At 38.3% G+C, this 22,957-nt stretch overlaps 1 pseudogene; it reads left to right on the top strand.

Annotated features, from left to right (window-relative positions):
• The first annotated feature begins 10,211 nt into the window (after positions 1–10,211).
• LOC111187596 (DNA sliding clamp PCNA pseudogene) lies at positions 10,212–11,064 on the top strand (annotated as a pseudogene).
• The last annotated feature ends 11,893 nt before the right edge of the window (positions 11,065–22,957 follow it).

The following is a 22,957-nucleotide window of genomic DNA, read 5'->3' as shown; positions in this document are numbered from 1 at the left end:
GTTGGTGGCGTGAACACAGCCTGCAGGGGGCTAGTGCACCACAGCTAGCCAGGAGGGAGTCTGGGAAAAAGTCTGGACCTGCCTAAGAGGCAAGAGACCATTGTTTCGGGCTGCGTGAGGAGAGGGGATTCACAGCACCACCTGAACGAGCTCCAGAGACGGGCGCGAGCCACGGCTATCAGCGTGGACCCCAGAGACGGACATGAAATGCTAAGGCTGCTGCTGCAGCCACCAAGAAGCCTGGGTGCAAGCACAGGTCACTATCCACACAGCCCCTCCAGAAGCCTGTGCAGCCCGCTACTGCCAGGGTCCCGTGATCCAGGGACAATTTCCCCGGGAGAACACATGGTGAGCCTCAGGCTAGTGCAACATCACCTCGACCTCTGCCGCCGCAGGTTCTCCCCGCATTCCGTACCCCACCCTCCCCCCAGCCTGAGTGAGCCAGAGCTCCCTAATCAGCTGCTCCTTTAACCCCGTCCTGTCTGAGCGAAGAACAGACGCCCTTAGGTGACCTACATGCAGAGGCGGGACCAAATCAAAAGCTGAACCCCAGGAGCTGTGTGAACAAAGAAGAGAAAGGGAAATCTCTCCCAGCAGCCTCAGGAGCAGTAGATTAAATCTACACAATCAACTTGATGTACCTGCATCTGAGGAATACCTGAATAGACAACAAATCATCCCAAAATTGAGGCGGTGGACTTTGGGAGCAACTGTAGACTTGGGGTTTGCCTTTTGCATCTAATTTGTTTCTGGTTTTATGTTCATCTCAGCTTAGTATTTAGAGTTTATTATCATTGGCAGATTTGTTTATCGATTTGGTTGCTCTCTTACTTTTTTTTATATATATAGATATATATTTATTTTTCCTTTTTCTCCTTTTGTGAGTGTGTATGTGTATGCTTCTTTGTGTGAATTTGTCTGTATAGCTTTGCTTTTACCATTTGTCCTAGGGTTCTTTCTGTCCTTTGTTGCTTTTTTTTTTTAGTATAGTTTTCAGTGCTTCTTATCATTGGTGTATTTGGTTGCTCTCTTCTTTCTTTCTTTTTTTTTCTTTTTTTCTTACTGTTTAATTTTTAATAAATGTTTATTTTTTACTATAATAACTTTATTTTTTTTTCATTCATTCTTTCCTTTTTTCTCCCTTTTCTTCTGAGCCCTGTGGCTGACAGGGTCTTGGTGCTTCAGTCAGGTGTCAGGCCTGTGCCTCTGAGGCGGGAGACCCGAATTCAGGATATTGGTCCACCAGAGACTTCCTGGCTCCACATAATATCAAATTACAAAAGCTCTCCCAGAGACCTCCATCTCAACGTTAAGTCCCAGCTCCACTCAACGACCAGCAAGATACAGTTCTGGACACCTTATGCCAAACAACTAGCAAGACAGGAACACAACTCCACCCATTAGCAGAGAGGCTGCCTAAAATCATAATAAGGTCACAGACACCCTAAAACACACCACCGGATGCAGTCCTTCCCACCAGAAAGAAAAGATCCAGCCTCATCCACCAGAACACAGGCGCAAGTCTCCTCCACCAGGAAGCCTACACAACTTACTGAACCAACCTTAGCCACTGCAGGCAGACACCAAAAACAATGGGAACTATGAACCTGCAGCCTGCGAATAGGAGACCCCAAACACAGTAAGTTAAGCACAATGAGAAGACAGAGAAACATACAGCAGATGAAGGATCAAGGCAAAAACCCACCAGACAAAGCAAATGAAGAGGAAATAGGCAGTCTACCTGAAAAAGAATTCAGAGTAATAATAGTAAAGATGATCCAAAATCTTGGAAATAGAATGGAGAAAATACAAGAAACATTAAACAACGACTTAGAAGAACTAAACAGCAAACAAACAATGATGAACACAGCAATAAATGAAATTTAAATTTCTCTAGAAGGAATCAATAGCAGAATTACAGAGGATATTGGATAAGTGACCTGGGAGATAAAATAGTGGAAATAACTGGGAGATAAAATAGTGGAAATAACTACTGTAGAACAGAATAAAGAAAAAAGATTGGAAAGAATAGAGGACAGGTTCAGAGACCTCTGGGACAACATTAAATGCACGAACATTTGAATTATAGGGGTCACAGAAGAAAAAGTGAAAGAGAAAGGGACTTAGAAAATATTTGAAGAGATTATAGTTGAAAACTTCCCTAATATTGGAAAGGAAATATTCAGTCAACTCAAGGAAGTGCAGAGAGTCCCATACAGGATAAATCCAAGGAGAAACATGCCAAGACACATATTAAGCAAACTACCAAAAATTAAATACAAAGAAAAATATTAAAAGCAGCAAGATAAAAACAACAAATAAAATACAAGGGAATCCCCATAAGGTTAACAGCTGATCTTTCAGCCGAAACTGCAAGCCAGAAGGGAGTAGCAGGACATATTTAAAGTGATGAAAGGGAAAAACCTACAACCAAGATTACTCTACCCAGCAAGGATCTCATTCAGATTTGATGGAGAAATTAAAACCTTTACAGACAAGCAAAAGCTAAGAGAATTCAGCACCACCAAGCCAGCTTTACAACAAATGCTAAGGGAACTTCTCTAGGCAGGAAACACAGAGAAGGAAAAGACCTACAATAACAAAGCCAAAACAATTAAGAAAATGGTAATAGGAACATACATATTGATGGCTACCTTAAATGTAAATGGATTAAATGCTCCAACCAAAAGACATAGACTGGCTGAATGGGTACAGAAACAAGACCCATATATATGCTGTCTACAAGAGACCCCCTTCAGAACTAGGGACACATACATACTGAAAGTGAGGGGATGGAAAAAGATATTCCATGCAAATGGAAATCAAAAGAAAGTTGTAGTAGCAATTCTCTTATCAGACAAAATAGACTTTAAAATATAGATTATTACAAGAGACAAAGAAGGACACTTCATAATGATCAAAGTATCAACCCAAGAAGTAGATATAACAATGGTAAATATTTATGCACCCAACATAGTAGCACCTCAATACATAAGGCAAACACTAGCAACCATAAAAGGGGAAATTGACAGTAACACAATCATAGTAGGGGACTTTAACAACTCACTTTCACCAATGGACAGATCATCCAAAATGAAAATAAATAAGGAAACACAAGCTTTAAACGATACATTAAACAAGGTGGACTTAATTTATATTTATTTGACATTCCATCCAAAAACAACAGAATACACTTTCTTCTCAACTGTTCATGGAACATCCTCCAGGATAGATCATATCTTGGGTCACAAATCAAGCCTTGGTAAATTTAAGAAAATTGAAATCATATCAAACATGTTTTCCGAATACAAGGCTATGAGACTATATATCAATTACAGAAAAAAATCTGTAAAAAATACAAACACACGGAGGCTAAACAATATGCTACTAAATAACCAAGAGATCACTGAAGAAATCAGAGGAAATCAAAAAATACCTAGAAACAAATGACAATGAAAACACAAGGACCCAAAACCTATGGGATACAGCAAAAGCAGTTCTAAGAGGGAAGTTTATAGCAATACAATCCTACCTCAAGAAACAAGAAAAATCTCAAATAAACAAGCTAACCTTACACTTAAAGCAATTAGAGAAAGAAGAACAATAAACCCCAAAGTTAGCAGAAGGAAAAAAATCATAAAGATCAAATCAGAAATAAATGAAAAAGAAATGAAGGAAACAATAGCAAAGATCAATAAAACTAAAATCTGGTCCTTTGAGAGATAAACAAAATTGATAAACCATTAGCCAGACTCATCAAGAAAAAAAGGGAGAAGACTCAAATCAATAGGATTAGAAATGAAAAAGGAGAGTAAAAACTGACACTGCAGAAATAAAGGATCACGAGAGATTACTACAAGCAACCATATGCCAATAAAATGGACAACCTGGAAGAAATGGACAAATTCTTAGAAAAGCACAACCTTCCAAGACTGAACCAGGAAATAATAGAAAATAAAAACAGACCAATCACAAGCACTGAAATTGAGACTGTGATTAAAAATCTTCCAAAAAACAAACGACCAGGACCAGATGGCTTCACAGGAGAATTCTATAAAACATTTAGAGAAGAGCTAACACCTAACCTCAAACTCTTCCAAACTAGAGCAGAGGAAGGAACACTCCCAAACTCATTCTACAAGGCCACCATCACACTGATACCAAAACCAGACAAAGATGTCACAAAGAAAGAAAACTACAGGCCAATATCACTGATGAACATAGATGCAAAAATCCTCAACAAAATACTAGCAAACAGAATCCAACAGCATATTAAAAGGATCATACACCATGATCAAGTGGGGTTTATCCCAGGAATGCAAGGATACTTCAATATAGGCAAATCAATCAATGTGATGCACCACGTTAACAAACTGAAGGATAAAAACCATATGATTATCTCAATAGATGCAGAAAAAGCTTTTGACAAAATTCAACACCCATTTATGATAAAAACTCTCCAGAAAGTAGGCATAGAGGGAACTCACCTCAACATAATAAAGGCCATATATGACAAACCCACAGCCAACATTGCTCTCAATGGTGAAAAACTGAAACTATTTCCTCCAAGATCAGGAACAAGACAAGGTTGTACACTTGCAATCTTTACCCAGCTACCGATGGCATTTGTCACAGAACTAGAACAAAATATTTCAAAATTTGTATGGAAACACAAAGGACCCCAAGTAGCCAAAGCAATCTTGAAAAAGAAAAACGGAGCTGGAGGAATCAGGCTCCTGGACTTCTGACTATACTACAAAGCTACAGTAAACAAGACAGTATGGTACTGGCACAAAAACAGAAATATAGATCAATGGAAAAGGATAGAAAGCCCAGAGATAAACCCACACACATACGGTCACCTTATTTTTTTATTTTATTTTATATATTTTTTTGCGGTACGCAGGCCTCCCACCACTGTGGCCTCTCCTGTTGCAGAGCACAGGCTCCAGACGCGCAGGCCCAGCAGCCACGGCTCACAGGCCCAGCCGCTCCATGGCATGTGGGATCCTCCCGGACTGGGGCATGAACCCACGTCCCCTGCACCAGCAGGCAGACTCCCAACCACTGTGCCACCACGGAAGCCCTCAACTTATTTTTGATAAAGGAGCCAAGAATATGCAATGGAGAAAAGACAGCCTCTTCAATAAGTGGTGCTGGGAAAACTAGACAGCTACACGCAAAAGAATGAAATTAGAACACTCCCTAACACCATACACAAAAATAAACTCAAAATGGATCAGAAACCTAAATGTAAGGCCAGACACTATAAAACTCTTAGAGAAAAACATAGGCAGAACACCCTTATGATATAAATCACAGCAAGATCCTTTTTGACCCACCTCTTAGAGAAATGGAAATAAAAACAAAAATAAACAAATGGGACCTAATGAAACATAAAAGCTTTTCCACAGCAAGCGAAACCATAAACAAGACCAAAAGATAACCCTCAGAATGGGAGAAAATATTTGCTAATGAAGCAACTGACAAAGGATTAATCTCCAAAATTTACAAGTAGCTCATACAGCTCAACATTAAAAAAACAAACAACCCAATCCAAAAATGGGCAGAAGACCTAAACAGACATTTCTCCAAAGAAGATATACAGATAGCCACAAACACATGAAAGGATGCTCAACATCACTAATCATTAGAGAAATGCAAATCAAAACTACAATGAGGTATGACCTCACACCAGTCAGAATGGTCATCATCAAAAAATCTAGAAACAATAAATGCTGGAGAGGGTGTGGAGAGAAGGGAACCCTCTTTCACTGTTGGTGGGAATGTAAATTGATATAGCCACTATGGAGAATAGTATGGAGTTTCCTTAAAAAAACTAAAAATAGAACTACCATATGACCCAGCAATCCCACTACTGGGCATATACCCTGAGAAAACCATAATTCAAAAAGAGTCATGTATCAGAATGTTCATTGCAGCTCTATTTACAATAGCCAGGGCATGGAAGCAACATAATTGTCCTTGACAGATGAATGGATAAAGAATATGTGGCACATATATGCAATGGAATATTACTCAGCCATAAAAGGAAACGAAATTGAGTTATTTGTAATGAGTTGGATGGACCTAGAGTCTGTCATACAGAGTGAAGTAAATCAGAAAGAGAAAAACAAATACCGTATGCTAACACATATATATGGAATCTAAAAAACAAACAAAAAAAATGGTCATGAAGAACCTAGGGGCGAGACGGGAATAAAGACACAGACCTACCAGAGAATGGACTTGAGGATACGGGGAGGGGAAAGGGTAAGCTGTGACAAAGTGAGAGAGTGGCATGGACATATATACACTTCCAAACGTAAAATAGATAGCTAGTGGGAAGCAGTCACATAGCACAGGGAGATCAGCTCAGGGCTTTGTGACCACCTACAGGGGTGGGATTGGGAGGGTGGGAGGGAGATGAAAGAGGGAGGAGATATGGGGATATATGTATATGTATAGCTGATTCACTTTGTTATAGAACAGAAACTAACACACCATTGTAAAGCAATTATACTCCAATAAGGATATTAAAAAAAATTAGAAAATCTGAAGACTTAAATAATAATTATAACAATAAAATGATATAAGAATTAAATGAAAAAATCGTATATAAGATAAATATATAAAACATATATTTGTTGTGAGAGTGGGAGTGGTCTTTTTAAGCAAGATACCAAAATTAAAGTAATAAGAGAAAGAATTGAAAAATTGACCACATAAAAATATTAAAAAAATTATGACAGTGAAATCATAAAGTTAAAAGTCAAGAGAGAGACTTGAAGAATATTTGCATAAATATAACCAAAAATGACTTGACAGTCAAAATATGTAAAATCTCCTAGAGATTAGTAAGAGAAAGCACATGATGCAGTAGAAAAGGGGCAAAAAATACAAATAAGAAATTCACAGAGGAGGAAATACAAACACCCAATAAATGTACAGAAATATGGTGAACATAATTAGTATTAATAACTAGGCAAGTACAATTTCAAACATGAGATACCATAGAAATGATCGAAAATGTAAAGGTAGGTAGTGACTGTGGACCTGGGTGTGAGGAGTCCGCTCTTCTGCAATTGCTGCTAGTTGAGAGGACACTGGTGAAACACTGAGAGACATTGGGAGAGCCATTTGGCAGTATCTGTTTACATGTTCAGTGCCTCTTCCCTATGATCTAGCAAATTCTCTTCACAATATTCAGTGTAGAGGAAGGTTTGACCATGTGTAGGAGAATATACACACATACACACATTGTTTCTAAGAGGAAAAAGAAACGACTGTGCTTATCTAGGAAAATGGGTAATTCAGCTATAGACATGTTCATTCTCAAAGACTTTATGCTGTAGATCAAAAGAATGAGAGGGATTTATAGGAACCAACATGTACATAACTCCAACATCTATTATTATTATTTATTTATTTATTTATTTATTTATTTTTTTTGCGGTACGCGGGCCTCTCACTGCTGTGGCCCCTCCCGTTGCAGAGCACAGGCTCCGGACACTCAGGCTCAGTGGCCATGGCTCACGGGCCCAGCCGCTCCACAGCATGTGGGATCTTCCCGGACCGGGGCATGAACCCGTGTCCCCTGCATCGGCAGGCCGACTCTCAACCACTGCGCCACCAGGGAAGCCCCCAACATCTATTTTTGAATAAAAATCAAGCACATAAATGACAGAACAATTTGTTTGATGTTATATAACATTTACTTTAAAAACACATGTACATAAAACAAAACATGTCGTACATGTATATAATAGTAGTATGGTACATAAAACATGTACATATGTATAATAATAGTATGGTGTATATTCTAGCTGTTTGAAACATTTGAATGTAAATATGTATCACAAGATCTGGAAGAATACACAAAAGAAGCTATCTTTGGGCCGCTTTGGAGATTAGACCTTGTAAACAATGGAAGTGGCCTCGTCTCTGTAATATTTCAGTATTTTACATGAAGAAGTTATTCTTGTATTATATTCGTGCATGAAAATAAATTCAACAAGTAATACTGTTCAAATTAGGTATTATATGTAGAATGATTTAAATCATACCTGCTGTTTTAACTTTTGTTTTCAGATATCAAATATTTTCTTCAGTAAGATCTTTTCAAAACTGGTAGAAATGTTAAAAGGGCCTCTGTTATAGTGTACTTAGATGAGTGTTGAGTGAATGATATAAAGAGATAGTCTTTTGGAAGGTAAGAATAAATCTATGTTATTTCCCTACGAATGCCTCCATTTCATAGAGAAATGAGATATTGCAGTATTTCTGAGTTTAAAAACTGCTGACTTGGAATAATTTTTTTTAAGAATAACTGAAAATCAATATAGTTATGGAGAGGGCATTTATTCAACTGGGAAGCCAGAAAATTGTAACTTTATGTCAGACAGCTTAGTGAAAAGTACACGACTATATATACACAAAGATATGCTTGCAAAGTGACTTTTTATGTACAAGTAGTGGTACTAACAATGTAATAGCAGCTTGTGAACATTTTAATGCTAGTCAAGCCTCAAGCAAAAAAATGTGTTAGATAAACAAAAATACATTAGGCATTCACATTTTAGAGTCATTGCTTTTTAAAAAGTGATTCAGAACATGAATCTAATGGATCACTAGGGAAATTAAATCAAGAATGATGAAATTCAGAGATTCGATTCAACAGGTGTTGATACTGGATGTTTTTCATCAGCACTAGTGTTTGTGACAAAAAGCAGAAATTGAGCAGCTGTTTCTAAGTCTTAGGAAGATTGTACTCTGGTTCTTTCACACTAATACAGCATTTAAAAAGTCCATGAAAACTTCAGGAAATAGACACGTGTTCTAGATGCTAGTGTTCAAATTAGAGATATTTAAATAATCAAAAATAATATAGACTTAATTAGATATCTAAGAAGGTCATTAAAAATGTCACAATAGAAAATATACTTGAAACATAAGGATGTATGACCCCAGTATTAGAAAGATTTCAGGAAAAAGAGATTGAGAAATAGAAGAAATTTTTCTGGGAGGAATCAAAAGTTCCAACATGGAAAACAAAGTCATGTATAAAAGATTCAATGACAGGAATCAAAGCTGAATTTTTCTGTTTTTACGGGAAATAAGTTGAAAAAGTGACCTCTAGTGGACTCTTAGATTCATGTATAAAGTTTTGCATTTTGACCCAGCAATCCCACTACTGGGCATATACCCTGAAAAAACCATAATTCAAAAAGATTCATGTACCACAATGTTCATTGCAGCTCTATTTACAATAGACAGGACACGGAAGCAACCTAAGTGTCCATCAACAGATGAATGGATAAAGAAGATGTGGCACATATATACAATGGAATATTACTCAGTTATAAAAAGAAACGAAATTGAGTTATTTGTAGTGAGGTGGATGGATCTAGAGTCTCTCATACAGAGTGAAGTACGTCAGAAAGAGAAAAACAAATACCATATGCTAACACATATATATGGAATCTAAAAAAAACAACAAAAATATGGTCATGAAGAACCTAGGGGCGAGACGGGAATAAAGACACAGACCTACCAGAGAATGGACTTGAGGATACGGGGAGGGGGAAGGGTAAGCTGTGACAAAGTGAGAGAGTGGCATGGACATATATACACTACCAAACGTAAAATAGATAGCTAATGGGAAGCAGCCGCATAGCACAGGGAGATCAGCTCGGTGCTTTGTGACCACCTAGAGGGGTGGGATAGGGAGGGTGGGAGGGAGGGAGATGCAAGAGGGAAGAGATATGGGGATATATGCATATGTATAACTGATTCACTTTGTTATAAAGCAGAAACTAACACACCATTGTAAAGCAATTATACTCCAATAAAGATGTTTAAAAACAAGTTTTGCATTTTGAAAAAAATAAAAATTTTTATTATGAATATAAGTTGCTGAAGACACAGAACCTTGATAGTGTATCTTAAAAACAGATTTAGTAACATAATGTATTTATTTTGTTTTCAAAATTTAAAAATCATAATTTCAAAAAGAGTTCATAAATTCTCCTGATATAATCTAATATATTTAAAATAAACTTTAGAGGACTTCCCTGGTGGCGCAGTGGTTAAGAATCTGCCTGCTGATTAAATTGCTGCAGGCGCTGCGGGCTGGTTGTGGGCTTTCTCCGTCTCAAGCGTTCATGAGTTAGTTCCGCCGCTCGCTCTCATCTTCTGAAGCCTAAGCCGGCTACACCTTCCTCCTTCCTTCCGCCAGCAGCCGTGTCATTGTGACTCCGCCACCATGTTCGAGGCGCGCCTGGTCCAGGGCTCCATCTTGAAGAAGGTGCTTGAGGCGCTTAAGGACCTCATCAACGAGGCCTGCTGGGACATCAGCTCGAGCGGCGTGAACCTGCAGAGCATGGACTCGTCCCATGTCTCTTTGGTGTAGCTCACCCTGCGCTCCGAGGGCTTCGACACTTACCGCTGCGACAGCAACTTGGCCATGGGCGTGAACCTCACCAGCATGTCCAAAATACTGAAATGTGCTGGCAATGAAGACATCATTACACTAAGGGCTGAAGATAATGCGGACACCTTGGCACTTGTATTTGAAGCTCCAAATCAAGAAAAGGTTTCAGACTATGAAATGAAGTTAATGGATTTAGATGTTGAACAACTTGGAATTCCAGAACAAGAGTACAGCTGTGTAGTAAAGATGCCTTCTGGTGAATTTGCACGTATATGCCGAGATCTCAGTCATATTGGAGATGCTGTTGTAATTTCCTGTGCAAAAGATGGAGTGAAATTTTCTGCAAGTGGAGAACTTGGAAATGGAAATATTAAGTTGTCACAAACGAGTAATGTTGATAAAGAAGAGGAGGCTGTTACCATAGACACGAATGAACCAGTTCAGCTAACTTTTGCACTGAGGTACCTGAACTTCTTTACAAAAGCCACTCCACTCTCTCCTACAGTAACACTCAGTATGTCTGCAGATGTACCCCTTGTTGTAGAGTATAAAATTGCTGATATGAGACATTTAAAGTATATTTGGCTCCCAAGATCGAGGATGAAGAAGGATCTTAGACATTCTTAAAATTCAAAGAAATAAAACTAAGCTCTTTGAGAACTCTTTCTGAGATGCTAGCACATACTTAAGTCTGTTTTGTCTTTGTACCTCTGAGTACATATGTAGATATTGTTTTCTGTAAATAACTTTTTTTTTCTCCATTCTACAGTTTGTTCAAAGAGTAAAGTCCAAAGTCAAATCTGGTCTTGTTAACCGAGTAATAACTTTGTCTTACCTAGGAATACCCCTTATAATTTTTATAAACAAAAGGGTTTTGACTCTAAATGCAGTTTTAAGTATTGTTTTCAATTTAAATAAAAGTCATTTGAATTTCAAGCATCACAGGACAGTGCCTTCATTTGGACCACGATGGTCCAAGTATCCTAGAGAATTCACAATTCAAGCAGCTCATGTAAATGAGCTTATTTTTTCAGTCTAGAGCAGGTTGATATGACATTAGATACAGTGATAAAAAGTATTCCAGATACAGCAGGTGACAAAGTATTTTGAGGGATTCATTTGCCAAACTTATTTTGGTATTCTGACTTAAGCTCAAGAAATGAAAAGGGGAGAGTAGAACAAATACATAATATTTTGTCAGTTTTGCTAGCAGAAACTAACACTTTACAGAAGCTTAATGTACGCAAAGTTCTGTCAGCTTTATAAGACTAGCATTGTTACAGGGCAGTGTTTCATTAGCCTAGGGAGCCTTGTACAGGAGTCTTGGAAGTTTTAGTAGATCTGATAGGTCCCAAGGAGTATGTTTGTGCAAAAATAATTTCTCTAGCGTAAGTAGCCTTTTGTGGGGACTTATTCCCTTAAAGGATGAAGGTGGCTTAGTTCCATGGATGTTGGATTCAACCAAGAAAGTGAAAAAGGCCAAGCAGTAACTGTGCTACAAGGTCACAAATTGGCATGCTGCATATTGAGAATTCCTTTATTGTAGTCCTTTTTTCCGGTGTATTTTGTGTTTGGTGGATTAAGTGACAGATTTCTGTCGTACTTGCAGTGACGGTAGAACTCACTGTATCCAGTAGGTAACTATTCATTACCTTTCTGTGCGCCTGGGGTTGGAGAAGGATATTGGCTGCAAAGGGGCCTGATGGAAATTTCTGGAGTGATGAAAATATTTTATCTACATTGTGATGATGGCTCCAAGACTATATAAATCTCTCAAAACTAATCCAATTGTACTTTATCATATGTAAATTATACTTAATAAAGCTCGACATTAAAAAAAAAAAAGAATCTGCCTGCCAATGCAGGAGACACGGGTTCAAGCCCTGGTCCGGGAAGATCCCACATGCTGCAGAGCAACTAAGCTTGTGCGCCACAACTATTGAGCCTGCGCTCTAGAGCCCATGAGCCACAGCTACTGAGCCCGTGTGCTGCAACTACTGAAGCCCGTGCTCCACGACAAGAGGAGCCACTGCAATGAGAAGCCCGTGTACTGCAACAAAGAGTAGCCCCCGCTCGAGGCAACTAGAGAAAGCCCGCCCGCAGCAACGATGACCCAATGCAGCCAAAAATAAATATAAAATAAATAAATAAATTTATTTTAAAATATAAATAAATAAAGTTTAAAAAGTACTTTTCACACATGGAATAGCGTTTTTCGGCCAAAAATGCATTTCCAGTCGGACCAGGACAGACACGGTTTAGATCTATAAGGAATGAGTGATAGGATCTCACCAGCACTTGCCTCTGTGGGCCCAGTGCTTCATTTCTTTCACCTCCCACTTTGCCAGTCAACAGCGCACCTGATAGACTGACCCACACCACGTGCTGGTCCCTCACATTCTAAAATAAGGCTGGGGCTTCCCTGTTTGTGCAGTGGTTAAGAATCCACCTGCCAATGCAGGGGACACGGGTTCAAGCCCTGGTCCGGTAAGATCCCACATGCTGCAGAGCAACTAAGCCCGTGCACCACAACTACTGAGCCTGCGCTCTAGAGCCTGTGAGCCACAACTATTGGGCGCGCACGCCACAACTACTGAAGTCCGTGCGCCTAGAGCCTGTGCTCCGCAGCAAGAGAAGCCACCGCAATGAGAAGCCCGTGCAGTGCAACAGAAATTAGCCCCCGCTCACGTCAGCTAGAGAAAGCCTGTACGCAGCAACAAAGACCCAACGCAGCCAAAAATAAATAAATTTATTTAAAAAATAAATAAATAAAATAAGGCTGATCCACACAAAAGAATGAAATAATGTCATTTGCAGCAACATGGATGGACCTAGAGATTATCATACTAAGTGACGTAAGTCAGAAAAAGACAAATACCATATGACATCACTTACATGTGGAATCCAAAATATGACACAAATGAACTTATCTATTAAACAGAAACAGACTCACAGACATAGAGAACAGACCTGTGGTTGCCAAGGGGGATGGGGGATGGGGGAGGGATGGAGTGGGAGTTTGGGACTAGTAGATGCAAACTAGTATATATAGAATTGATAAACAGCCAGGACCTACCTACTGTATAGCACAGGGAACTATATTCAGTATCCTGTGATAAACCATAATGGAAAAGGATATGAAAAAGAATTATATATTTATAACTGAATCACTTTGCCATACAGCAGAAATTAACACAACATTGTAAATCAACTATACTCCAGTTAAAAAAGTGAGGCCGACCCTCTGCAGGGGCTCAAATCCTCTGATGAATAAGTGCCACAAACCAGCACCAGTTGTTTCCTGACTTCAGGATCTTGAAGGAAGTTCATTAAAAAGTACACGTTGGAGACAAGATGTTGATTTACAGTCGGGTGATAAAATAGTAAAAGTAGAAGAGGTTCTCACCAAGTTAAAGATGATATTTCTCTTCAAAAATCACGATATAGGGGGCCTCCCTGGTGGCGCAGTGGTTGGGAGTCCGCCTGCCGATGCAGGGAGTGAGGGTTCGTGCCCCGGTCCGGGAGGATCCCATGTGCCGCGGAGCGGCTTGGCCCATGAGCCGTGGCCGCTGAGCCTGCGCGTCCGGAGCCTGTGCTCCACGACGGGAGAGGCCACGGCAGTGAGAGGCACCCCCAAAAAATCACGATATATCTAATTAAAAAAAAGAAGAACCGTTTTTTCCCAAAGAGCGAAAAAAAGTTAAGATGAAATTTCTTGAATATAAAAGCAAATATATTCAGAAACTGTATTTTCAAGTAAACATAGAAATTCTGTGCAAGTTCCAAGGAGCATAGAAAATTCCTGGAATGATCATTTTACTCTTTCTAACCCAGAGAAACTGTAACTTTTGATTAGAGTTAAAAATTAATTAAAAATTAATTTCTGAAAATTTGTAAATTAGTAATCATCTTGAGGTGAGGAGATTTTTAGAAGGAGAACTTTATAGGTTTTCTTTAACTAATATAATATAGTTGTATGGGACTAATAAGATTTCAGTAACCGCTGAAAACCTCTTGTAGCTCAACCCCACACCCATTCAGAGAAATATTAAAATGGAAAGGGGGGGGAAGCTTAGTATTACTTTCATCTATTTTTCATGTTTTGTTTTTCCTTTTTACTCAATTCCTTTAGAATGAAAACTACAGAGCCACGAATTTTTCATCTTTCCTGGTTTAAATTCTTCTAGCATCCAGGTAATTTAGGAAAAAAGGAGAACTGGAAGGCTATTTAAAGAGATAGGATAATTCTTTTCCAAAGTTAAACGTAGAGATCTGAAAATATTCTATATAGAATCATCTTTTAGGGCTCTAATAGGATAATATGCTAATAAAAACCTTGCTTTTATTCTTTTTTTTTCTTTGAATACAGACTTCTTTGCGACCACTTGACAATTTGTCTCACCAGCCTATACAAGTGCTCGGAACGTGCCTTACGTGCTTAAGAAGCCAGCTTATCAAGACCTCCCATGCTGCTCACTCTGAGTCTGAGTGAGCAAACAGGTCTGGTCTGTGTGCCCTAAAGGCCAGCATTCCTGGGCTCCACCAGACCACCAGGGAAGGGAGCTCTCTGGAGTAGTGAACTTCCAGAGGAGTCTGGGGGAGTGGATTTTTACGCAAGATGTTGTGGGGAGGTAAGGAATCTATTCTGTCAAGTGGAGGAGTCCGTGGTTCAGGCTCCAGCTGTATTTGTCTTAGTTTCCCACCTGCAATTCTCAGGAAAAGAAACAGCCTGCATCCTAGGAAATCTCCTTTCATTGTTTCCCAGCAACATCCTCTTCTTTGTACACATAGAGTACCGAAGATGCCTCCCTTCATTCACAAAAGGGAGAAAACAGTTTATAAAGTTGAGTAACCCCAAGGAAATGGAAAATTCACAAAGACCTAGAAAGTGGGGTTATGAAAATAATTTTTATGCATCTAGTGCCTACTAGGTGACTTGGACTTCCAAACTTTATCTCCAGTCTTTACAACAACCTTATGTGGTCTTCAGTATTCCACTTTACAGGGGAGAAAACTGAGGTTCGGAAAAGTAAGGTGACTTGCCAACAGTACATACTGCACAGACAACTACCGAGAAGAAATGCTATGGTCTCTCTGACTCTGATACCTGTTTTTGGAGTCAGAAAACCTAGAAAAGCAAGAAAGGGCAGTGGTCATTCCTTAGGTCATCAGTAGTCTCAATATCTAAGTAATCATTCTTATTAGCTGCCTAGCCAAAAATTCTGAACCCTGACTTAAGTTTTTTCCCACCAATGAACCAAAAGAAAAAAAATCTCTAAGAAGATGAAATAAAATAAAAACTTGTGACTTTTTTCAGTCCTCCTAGAAGCCAAATTCATCCACTCAAATACACAGAGGTGTTAAAAATATCATATATAAGCCCCAAAGGAAGGCTCTACCTCTAAGGTAGATAGAGAAAGCCATTTAGGCAGCTTGTGTAGTCTGTCAATTAATATGCTTTACAGAGTGCAGCAACAAGAAGGCACAGAATTGTTATGATTTGAGATACTGAAAAAGAAACAAAGACTTTGAATCTCTCAGGCATTTGTTTGACTCTTAGAATAGTGGAATATTCTAGGCTGCTTGCCAAATGAATGTTTGGTTGAATATAAATAAGCTTATTATCATGCATATGTATAAATGTGCTCAATAGAACTGAGGGTTAATAAAACATTTTTCTGTTAAGCAGACCAATATTTTATCAGAAAGAACTATTGTCAGTTTTGCCTGTATTTCTGGGACATTCTTCCATCTTAACTCTCTCTGAATTCTAAGTATGAGCAGTATTTCCAAACTATTTCATTATACTACAACTTCTTTCTATCAGGAGCCATAGAAAATGCCTGGAATTTAACATGTACGACTTCAAAAATTTCTTTTCATTTATTGTCAAAAAACCTTTGACTTTTTAAACTCCGCTTCCCTGGAATGTGTATCAAATGAAAGTGCATTTGGATAATAAAAAGGAAAAAATCAATGCAGTCAAAGCAAAGTTACCTTACAAAGTACCCATTCCATGAGTCTGTACTTAGGATGCCTTCTTTAGTTGAAATGGAATATTTTAATAATAGATTCCTAGAGCGGGAATCATCTCATTATTTCATATGTTCTTTAGTACTCTTCCCCTACAATGCAGGGGAAAATGCTATCTTAAAGAGAATAATAATGGTAATCAGTTGACAGATGTATCTGTTCAAGGAACAGATATATTAAATTATGTTGAAATTTAAGTCATAGATCAATCTGCTAGTTTTTTTCAAACCTATAGAGACTGCTTCCCTAATGACATGTGTCATGATCTTTAATTTGTCCTTGTCACATCCAACCATTGTTTCAAGCATGCAGTATACCCCTCTCTCATATTTTATTGCTGAAACTACCTACGTAACTGAGAAATTTGATGATATATAACAGGCTGGTGACATTGATAATGAAAGTGATGTGAAGCAGCCATGTAATCTGATAGAATAAAGAGTATTTCACACTATTAACTGAAATTTTTACCTCTGAAACTAGGTGGATCTGGTTATTCATATAGAAAAAGCAATAGAGGAGAAACAGTTATGCGTTCTAAGAAGACAGGTAGTTTCTAGCTACATATTTGAGACTTAGAACATTATTTTTCTTCAGTTTTGCTTGTTTGAAAATAGAATAGGTAAAATGGGCAAAAAGTATCACAATATGCACCTAAGAATCAATTATTACTAAAGAGAACACACAAAAAGAGTTTCTAGGAGGAAAAACTGAGACCCTAGAGTCTTCTCTGTTATCAGCTGTCAGAAGCAACTTTCTGTGACTTTATTAGAATAAATGTACTCTGGAAAATTAGCCATTTCTCTCTCTTTTGTTCCTTTTCCTTTCTTGCCTCTGTTGGGGGGTGAGGGTGGGACAGAAAAAGGGACAAGTAAGGGAAGTTACTAGAAATAATACAATTAGCATTCCCTAGGGCCTTATCTCTGGATAAAGCATCGAACAGAAGTTTGATATCAATCTTTCCTATGTCTTCTAACTATTTTCTTAATGCTCATATAAATGCAGTTTCTCACAATTAATTATTTAAAGGTTGAGTGATTATAGCAAACTACCTATCTGTAGTATTTCACGACACCTACTAACTTAGCATGCTTCCTTATTTCCTATAGACATAATGACATTTGCACATTAAATCCATCCTATTTGAAAGGGGAAGACTTCTACCTTAATGCTGTACAGCAAGAAATTGTATCCAACAATTTGAGCCAAAACAATTTGATAACTTAAGCTCCCTGAATTACATCACCTGAAATAGGACCCTTTCTGAGGGCATACACATAGTAGGGTTAACTAATTAAGGATTGTGACACTCTTGTTACGTACCAAGGGCTATTAAAAGGGAAGCATCTTTAAACTCTCCTTTCCTTCCCTGGCCTATGGTAAGAAAGACCTACAGAATTACCAAGTAATTAATATTATCCTTCATGCTTATTAAAGGTCAGCAACAGTAAATCAGTTACTAGCAACTTCCTAAAAGTTTAGGACAGGAAACAATAAAGGATGCTATATCAAAACAGAAGCTGCAAGGATAACTTAGCTGCATAGAATGTAATTGCTGAAGTTAAAATTAGCCAGGTCATCTTACTCTTATGGAAAAAAAAACCCCTGGGAACCTGGCAACCAAATAAATAGATAGGAACTTCATTCCCATTAATAAGCTTCTTTCAGTTTTGTGCTGAAACATTACTCCAAAGACATACACCTATTAACTCACCAACACTGGTTCCTAAACCAAGTTTGGGTACTCTCCTAATTATTAAAAAGACCGTGACCTTAATAACTATAAGCATGTATTATAGATATATAATCTGAACATATTAGAATTGAAAATGTCTACTAAATCATGTAGTTCAACCCCAGTTTTTTAGATGAGGAAACAGTCCAGAGCTGTGACTTGCCCAAGCTCAGTCAGCTATATTTACGTTGGTTGCTTACTATATTACTGACTTTTGTGGGTGGTAAATATTTAATATTTAGTTGTAAATTCTTTTGTCACTTTAGCTAAATATCTTTGATAAAGATTAAGTTCAACTTTATCAAGCAGCATATACTACATGTGTATGAGCAGTTGCTAAATAAAAGTAAAGAATATATAAAAGTCAAAGGTGGTATTGCAGCTAAACATGGAAGACATCCTTTCATTAACAAAGCGTAATTATTCATGATCAAAAAACATTTTAAAACATTTCTTGTACTAACCATTTTGTAGTTTAAACCTAAATTACAACCAGATGATTCTGCCTGTTTTCCACTAGGTGGCAATATATCTTTTTCTTTACAGTCTAAATTTGTTTTTCCAGGGTATGATGAAAATTACTTTTTTTGAGTAGTTTTCCTTTTTAGTTGACCCAACTGAAATTAAGACTAAAGAAACCTTAAGAAAGAGGCATAAGGAATTAAAGATGTATTAAGATAGGGAACAGGGTTGTCTTATAAAACCCAGAATTAAAATTAATAAATTTCGCTTCACATATGCTCATAATTAAAATTTACATTAAATTTACATGATCACATTAAAAATTTGGTAGTGATTTATTTTTTAATTGAAATCAGGTTTGTTATTTATTGTTAGTAGCAAAAAGCACTGAAAATTTTCTTAGTCCTGTTTAAAACATCATCCTCAAGATTAGGTCATAGCTTTCACTTATTTCCATAGCCTACCTTCCATCAAGATTTTGAAAAAAAAACTTATTAAATCACTTGTGTGTGTGTGTGTGTGTGTGTGTGTGTGTGTTTAGTTTGTGTCCATACTAGATATAAGTTGGTTCTGAATGAATAATAAGACAAATCCTATTTTCTTTAAAGCCAGATAAGTTTCAGAAAACTTTGACTAATATATTAGCTTTCAAGGGCTACCATAACAAAACAGCACAAACTGGGGGTCTTATACAGCAGAAATTTCTTTTCTCTCAATTCTGGAGGCTAGAAGTCTAAGATCAAGGTGTTGGCAGGGTTGGTTTCTTCAGAGGCTTCTTTCCACGACTCGCAGATGGCAGCCTTCTCCTTGTGTCCTCTCATGGTTGAACGTCTGTGTTGTGTGTGTTCTAATCTCCTCTTCTTACAAGGCCACCAGTCATATGGGATTAGAATCCACCCATATGACCCTATTTTACTTTAATTACCTCTTTAAAGGCTCTATCTGCAAATATAGTCACATTCTGAAGTACTAAGGGTTAGGACTTCAACATATGAATTTAAGGGGGGAACACAATTCAGACCATAACAACGAGTAAGTCTGTATACACAGAATGCCCCATTTTCTAAACTGAGGTATTGTGGTAGAACCAAAAATCCTAGATTGAAAGTCCAAGTTCTAGAGCTAAGGAAAGACCTTAGAGATTACCTAATCCACTGATTATTGACCCTTGCCACACAGAAGAACTTTTAAAGCACACCAATGCCTGTTCCCAGACCCAGATATTCTGATGAATTAATTTGCAGTGGGACCAGTCATGAGTATTTTGAAAAAACTTCCCAATCATTTCTGAGACCTGAGTAGAGAATCACTGATTTTAGACAAATATTTCCCAAAGGCGGTTAGAGAATCACCCAGAGGGTTTATTAAAATGCAAATTCCTACACATGGGCCATTGCTGTCTTCATTCTGAATCTCCAGAAATGGAGCCATGTCTTTTTTATCAGGTGCCCTAGTAATTATTATGAACCCAAAAGTCTGAGAAGCTCTGATCTAGTCTAACCCTCTCATTTTACAGGTGAAAAGGTTGAGGCTTGGTAAAGTTAGTTCATCCAAGGTCACACAGCTAGAGAACGGCAGAACAAGGAGGAGATTAGATGTTAGACCTGAAATCTAATCTAACTTTTAGCAGGATTCTCTGTTCTAATATAGCACTGTATGGACATTAAAACGATCTTGTAGCTCTGGTCCCAGTATTAGACTGCATCTACCCTTGAATTCAGGCGTGTCCTGACAAACTTAGAAGCCCAATAGGGCAGGCTCATTACAGTTATATTTCCATTAAAAATGCATTCCAGGGCTTCCCTGATGGCACAGTGGTTGAGAGTCCGCCTGCCGATGCAGGGGACATGGGTTCGTGCCCCGGGCCGGGAAGATCCCACATGCCATGGAGCGGCTGGGCCCATGAGCCATGGCCGCTGAGCCTGCGTGTCCAGAGCCTGTGTTCCGAAATGGGAGAGGCCGCGGCAGTGAGAGGCCCGCGGCAGTGAGAGGCCCTCGTACCGCAAAAAAAAAAAAAAAAAAAAAAAGAGCCTGTATTGTGTTCAGTGACAATGGGCAACATCAGAACTGATGGGTTATTGTGAATACTGCATTCCTCCTCCACCGTGCTGCCAGGCTTTGCTGGCCACCTCCTCAGATTTAGGCCTGAGTCCTAGGTAGAAGCTGTAGTAACGAGTTAGCAAATTCAGAGAGATGAAGCCAATGGTGGAGACTGTTTCCCTGGCACCAGTAGCTTCTGCAGCAGGAGTCGTTGGCTTAGAATCACTCACCATTAGAAACGGCAGCCTCTGTGCGGGCATCAGAAGAGAAGCAGCAGTGGTTGATTGGTCATCTGGAACAGGGAGCAAACAGGTAGCTCAAGAGATTTTCAATTCTGCTGCTATTACCTATCCAAAATCCATGGGTAAAGAGGGCTTTTAGGAGCTTGGGGTCAGAGTATGAGTTGGTGCAGGCTGTGAACACACATATACAAGTAAGTTGTGACATGATTTTAGAAAACCTAATGTATCGAAATCCAACAAATAAAAATTAAACCCCTCAGCGGGTGATGATCCAAGAACAGTTAAAAGTTTTTCCATAAAGATTTAGCTTAAAGGTTTTCTTTAACAGAGGCTTTCTTATGCATTTATATTGTTTTGTTGTTCAAAGTGACCAAGACTTGAGTGAGAAAAGAACAGCAAAATGTAGACATGTTATGAAACACCGGAAATGGAAAAAAATCGATCTGAAACAAAGATAGAGCATCACTGAAGAGTTTTTTTAAATTTAATGTATATTTATAGCACTATAATTCAATTTAGCCTCAGTATTTCAGAAACAGAGCAATTTTCTAGACTGAGGACGCACACATTTTACTTTAAGTTTCTATAGGGCTGGTTGCTGTTCTAACCCCTGCACTGTATTTCTCAAAGTGTGCATCGAGAACCACCTGCTCTAGAATCACCTAATGACTATTTAAAATGCAAGATTCTGAGCCCCTCATGAGATCTACTCAATTTTTGGAGGTGAGTTTGAGAATCTGCATTTTTAACAGCTACATAGGTGATGTAGAGATTTCCCTCTCTCTCTCTAGGGCCTCTTTAATCCCAAAGATATTACTTTTCCTCTGCTCTGGGAGCTCTTAATAACTCTTTAATAGAACAGTAATGATAGAAATGATAGCTCTTTCTATCATTTCTGATGAAAATTTCTGAGAATGTGAGTTTCTGGGAATTACTTTCTTTTGGAGCTGTTCTCTCACTGAGTCAATGAAATTGTGAACTTGTTACAGAAGTCCTCTTTTTCTCAGTATCTTTACCTGATTTTCCAGTTGACTATGCTCCTGGGTCCCTGAACAGGCTGTTGTAAATAACCGATATGACACGGACTCAGAAACTGTACATATTAAACTTTAAGTTTCTTCTCCTGAAATGTGTTCAAAGGAAAGCCACCATCCCAGAAAAGAGAAATTTGTGTTATCTGAAATCCCAGGTTCCTGTTTTTGAGCTGCTATAAAATTGCCTTAATACCAAAATAGATGTATTTTGAATATTTAAAGGATTTAAGAAATTCAGATGTGAGCTGCTGGCAATCTTGTAACTTGATGAAACTTGTCTTACCATGCTATTATCTTTACTATGCGTGGAATCAGATTTTTGAAAGGTAGGTTTTCTAAATATCTCCCTGGTTTTAAGTTTAGACACATTTTCAAGCTTAATAAACACTTTCAAGTGCAGTCTCAAAATCAAAGATCTCTGATTTGAAAGCAGTCTTAGGCATTATCACCCCCAAAGAGAAGTACCTCTGCATACCAATGTCTCATCTTTCCTTAGATTGTTCCAAAATTAGAAATGAAGCCCCAAAAAGCAAACGGAGGAAAAAATACCTTCAAGTCAATTCAAATTTTTTTCTTCCTGTTTATTCATACTGGTGGGAATTTTCTCTACCATCTCTTTGCTGGAGGGGAAAGGACTAAGGGAGATCTAATAAAGCCATAAGGCAGAGGTAACTGAGGATGAGAGGTTCTGAGATGGAATTCAGAGAGCACATTAAATGTCCATGAAGATAAACTTCATGGCATTCACTATTTACCTCTATCCAGCCCTGCTAAAGCAAATAGTTTAACTTACACTCTCTCCAAAAGGATTTTAATGGAGAAGTCTGATTTACCCCTCTTTCTAGGAGGGACCCTGCAGTAATATTTCCTCCTTTTTTTTTTTTCCTCCACCTCCATTTTGGACCCCCTGAACCTAGAGAATCCTATGGATACTAAGATTTTTCTAACTGCATGATTTGCATCATTTTGGGGGCTGGGT

Source organism: Delphinapterus leucas, chromosome 5, assembly GCF_059928025.1.
Source record: "Delphinapterus leucas isolate spDelLeu-1000000601 "Yukka" chromosome 5, BTC_Dleu_Yukka2, whole genome shotgun sequence".
In the NCBI taxonomy this organism is placed as follows: Eukaryota; Metazoa; Chordata; class Mammalia; order Artiodactyla; family Monodontidae; genus Delphinapterus; species Delphinapterus leucas.
This window is presented reverse-complemented; position numbering and strand designations above follow the sequence as displayed.